A 5,200-nucleotide genomic window follows, 5' to 3' on the forward strand; every position below is an offset into this window, starting at 1 on the left:
CTGATAATTATCTCCCAGCATCCTTTTTAGGTGTTTGAGGTCGTAAGCAGAGACCGCCAAGGATCCGCAAGGTGGTTGACTTGATTTTACACAGTGTAATAGTACATTTGTATTCTGGCCATTTTGACTGCATAGCTCCCAAGTGATTGGTTCCTCATCTTTATAAACTGTGATGGGATAAGAAGCTTGAAGGCCTGTTGTAGTTAGATGTGGGCGTTACATACTCGTTCCATTTGGCTGGCCAAACGTATAACCCAGATAGCCTGTTTAAACTCTGTAACAACCAGGTATTGCGATCAGGATTAAGGCTTCATCCAGATGTGCCCAGACTTGCCTTCAGTGTAGTTTGGAGTATTAGTAGATTTCAGGTATAGTTAAACATACGTGTACAGTGCCTGCATGTTTTTAAACCATAGTTTGTGGCACCTGCTTCTCTAACTCTGCCTGTTGCAAGCTGTATATCTAGAGGTGCTGAATCAGTGCAGTGTAAATAAATCAACACTTTTGTAAAGAGAGGATCAATCCAGATTTGCATTTTTTTTTAACTCTAAACCATGCCAGTATTATAGTAAAAGTGGGTGCAAGCAAATGTTCCCATATTGGGTGTGGGGAAAATGCAGCAATAAAATAGAGTCTGGCTTACACTCTTTGTTACACTAAATAGTGAATTCTAAGCTCTGTGCTGTCCATAGTGTCAGTGCTGTGGGCTGATTTCATCAAAATTCATCTGCAGTTTCTTGAAATGCCAAAAATAAGAAAGAAGCTCTCCAGTGCTGGAAACTCAGATTTGGTTTGTCACGTCACTGTGACTCCAGGCTGAGTGATAGAAGAGGGCGGTGGTTACACACCAGCCTTCTGAACTTGAGGCCCAGAGTCCCCCAGTGTTGTTGTAGACCACCTTTATTATAACGCCTTTCCTTTTCTCCATCTGCTTGCTCCCCTTTGCACTCCTGCCATGACCTGGCGAATGACACTAAGTACGGTGAGTGGAATCTAACCAGGATTTGTGGTTTGTGTGTGTGTTTTCATTATTACAGGAAACCTTTTATAGATTGGGCTTGGCAGATTCTTTCAACGGCATTGAACTTCCCATTATTTTCTGAGCTGTGTCTGTTTTGTTGTACTTCTGAGTCTGTGTAGAGAGAGCCAGATAGTGTTTGTTTAAACTGGAAAAGTTGCTGGTCTTCCACAATTTCTCTAAAGATTGAGCTGTTTCCTAAGGCAGACTCAGGCCTCTGGTCCTGATGGCTCATTTTTTTAAGAAACTTGAGTCTGGGTGTTTTGAGGCCCAGGAATCTTTGACATCAGGTAGAGTTACTTTCATGGATATGTTTGCTTTCCCCTCCAGATGGACCCAGTCTTTAGCCATAGTACATTTCATAACACCTACACCAGCAGATGAGAATATGATGGGTAAGGAAATCAGAACTGGCTCCTCATTTTATTGTTCCTCTCAGCTTTGCTCTAAATCCCCACCAGCCAGAGAAGGATGTGTCCATGAACAGTCACACTGGACGTGATCAGAGTACTATCTGGCTGTTCTTTATATTTACTTAGCAAGATCTGGGAAAGAAAAAAAAGAAAATTTAACATCAGTCCCCTGGCGCAACAACGTGTCATAGAAAGTGGACAGGCTTTAGAGATCAGTGAATCTGGGTTCAGTGTTGAAATTCATTAGCTCTATAATGTTAAACAGATTATTTAAACTCTCTAATTCTGTTTCTTCATCTATAAAATGAGGAATGTATCTACCTCATAGGATTGTTGTCAGAATTAAATCAGCTTATATATAGACTATGTTAGAGCTTAGTAAATGTCAGCTCCCTTCCTCTTCTCTGCTTCCCCTGCCGCTAACCTAAAGGCCAGCACAGATAAGCATTTCAGATGTGCAGATCACTTTTCCTTCCAGTTTAAGAGCAAACCTTATCTCACAGGTCCTCTAACTTTCAGTTGCAGTAGAATTACCAAGAGCACTTCAAAATGCAGACTCCCAGGTCTCAAACCACAACCTGCTGAATCATAATCTTTGCAGAAGATGCTGGGAACCTACATTTTAATATGTGCTCCAGATGATTCTGATGTAGGTAATTAGCCCGCCACACTTTAAGAACCAATGCCTTATCTATTCTTCACCAAACGTAGCTGCTAGCCAGGGCTCTTCCCTGTGGACATTAACCATAAAGTACGTTCCTGTGCTCTTTGCCTCCCATAGTGGTCCCCTCTACATACTCTACATTCTACTTATTTATTTCTGTATCTTTTGTCCCCACTAAACTGTGAGCTCCTTGAGGGCCAGGGTTTATCTCCATTCCCAGCACCAAGGAACACAGCTAGAATATAGAAGATACTCAGTTTTTTTTTGTTGAATAAATAAATGACATGGATTTTAGCCAAAACATTATCTTGTTGTATGTGTGTCTATCTTTAAATAGTTTAAATTTAAGAGACTCTCTTAACACACACATAGATTGAAAACTTACTGAGTAGGAATATTTGCAAACCAAGATAGCAAGTTAAACACAAATTATCTGTATCTCAGCCAATCTACACTTTCTGGTGGGCTGTCTACTCAGTGCAATTCAACAGCCACTCACAGAGCACCTGCTCTACAGCTGCCAAGTTAGGTGCTGACACAGGAAGATGAGTAGGATGATCCCTGCACTCAAGCTCTGTTCCAGCCACCACCTGTGTCTCTGGCCGCTGGTTCTGTGCCTCACATCTAGCGCCTGGTCATAGTTTGCCTTGCCTTTGCAGTTGGGAAGCAGGAGCCACATGCTGTGTTTTTTGCAGTCTCTGCAGTACTGACCTGTTGTTCAGTCTTGGAGGAGAGGTACAAATGCCCACTCCCCCAGTCATCTGACTTAGAATTGATTGAGCATTCATAATATTTATCTAGGTCCTATTATATGCCAAGCACACTTATGGGGAACTGAGGAATACGGCAATGAAGAGGACAAATAAGGCCCCTGTTCTCATGGTACTTTTAGTCTGGTGGAGAAGACAGATAATAAATCAGTAAGATTCTTTCAAATAATGGTAGTTTTATGAAAGTTTTAAAATGTTATTGTGGGGGAGGGGATAGCTCAGTGGTAGAGCACATGCTTAGCATACATGAGGTCCCAGGTTCAATCCCCAGTACCTCCATTAAAATAAATAAATAAACCTAATTATCTCCTCCCCCCACCAAGAAAAAAGCAAAACAACAAAAAAAATTTAATTAAAAAAAATGTGATAGAATATGAAGAGGAGGCAGTAACTTAATGGTCAGGAGTACCACCTCTGCAGAGGTGACAGCTGATGCTTGAGCTGGGGAAAAGTATCAGGTAGAACAGCAAGTGCTGAGGCCTTGCGGCAGGGCCAAGCTTAAGCTTGCTCATTTCTGGGCACAGATTTAAAGGCTCAGTCGTGCCCTTGAGGAGCTCACAGTTCAGCGAGGCGAGACACTGACTTGACTGCTAATTAAAATCCAAGGCCTCTCAGAAGAGGGACAAGGAGTGTTAGAGAACACTACAAGCTGCTGTGGGGAATGCAGATCTTGCCAGAAGCACCTGTGGTTTAATAGGGAGTAAAAGGAAGACAACATGAAAGTCTCAAAGAATATGTGTTCCATGCAAGAGTCAGGCAGCCCTGTGAGTTCATAGTTGGTCTCAAAATATATACACATTAACAACAGCACTAACATTTATTACTGGGGACTTTCCGTGTGCCAGGCACTGTGCTAAGCCCTTGGATTGTCTCAGTCCTTCCAACAACCCAGTGAGGTAAGCAGGAAGCTGCTGATTGGAGAGATGTGCGCTGCTCTTGCACCCCTCCCCTCCCCTCCCCTCCCCCACCCCCAGCGCAGAATAGAGGGAAACCTGGCAACCACCCCTAACCTCAGCCAACCCAGGCCTTAAGAAGTCATGGGTAGCTCTAGAACCAGCCCTTGCGCTGAGAAACACGTGTGCTAACTTTCCTGCCAACAACTGAAGGACAAAATGCACTCATTATACATTTCTGATTCCTCCAAACTTTCTTTCAAAAGACATCACGTTCTACCTGAAGGAGGACTTTCTTGTGCTCTGTTCTATACCACATGGAGCGCTTTGGTCTTGGCAGTTCTCTTAATGTGGCAGGTGGGTGGCAGCACTTTTATCCCTGTCCTGCTAAAGGAGAAACTCGGTGCATGAAAAGGCGGGAGATAACTTGAAGGTCACTGCATCAGGAACTGAGCCAGAAATAGAAGGTGACGGGTCCATGCTCCAGACTTAATGGTACTTGTAACATCCACTGAGTAAGCTGATTCCTCACATTCACAGGACTCCTGTGCTCTCTGGGCCTCAGGAACTGGAAGAGCGAGAAGAAAAATTGGTTCATACCGCTTATGATTCCTCCCAAGCTGCCCAGAGCTTTCAGAACAAAGTCCCTCTGGATCATCTCACGAGAGCTTTAGGAACTGGTTGCTGGTGACTTCTCCGGGCTCATCTCTTGCTAGGCCCCTCCCACTCCCTTAGCGCCAATCAACCTGGATGACAGGCAGTTCCCCAAATACACTGAGCTTGCTCTTCTTGCCTCTGTTCTGATCTTTGCCTGCCTCAAATGTGCATTCCCCCTTCATCAAGTTAATTCTTATCTGTCTTTCAAAGTCCCACTGAAGCATCTCTACCAGAACCTTCCCTGACATCCCCATCGATGCCGTCCCCGCCCATCATGTGCCCTGTCTTTTGCCTCCCCAGCATTTTGTGCTCTGCCTCCAAAAGGCTGTCTCTCCCGTAGATGGGACACTCCTCAGAGACACAGTTCATATCTCACTGGACATTGTATCCCCAGCGTCCAGCATGAAGCCCAGCACAAAGATAAGATACCACTGAATGTTGAATAAATTCCTCCTGAATGACTGCTCAACTCAAACCACCTGTGTCCACAAACATCCCTTGGACAGTGAGACCCAGCCCTGACAAACATGCTGTGATTATGGTCCAGCCCCAGGAAGCAGCCATCTTGCTTGCTTTTATTGCAGAGGCTGCATGTGAAAATAAAGCCAAGCGGCCATCCCCTTGCAAGAGGAGACAGCTGGTCCAGGGCTTGTCAGAAAGAAGTGAGACAGTGAACAGACTTGTGGAGCAAGGCAATTATTTTAAAGTACCAGCCTGGCATATTCAAGCTCCTGTCTTGGCTTACCAAGTTTTAGGGTTAAAAAGAATGGGGGTGGGGGTCAGGG

The sequence above is a fragment of the Vicugna pacos genome, chromosome 13, assembly GCF_048564905.1.
Source record: "Vicugna pacos chromosome 13, VicPac4, whole genome shotgun sequence".
NCBI lineage: Eukaryota > Metazoa > Chordata > Mammalia > Artiodactyla > Camelidae > Vicugna > Vicugna pacos.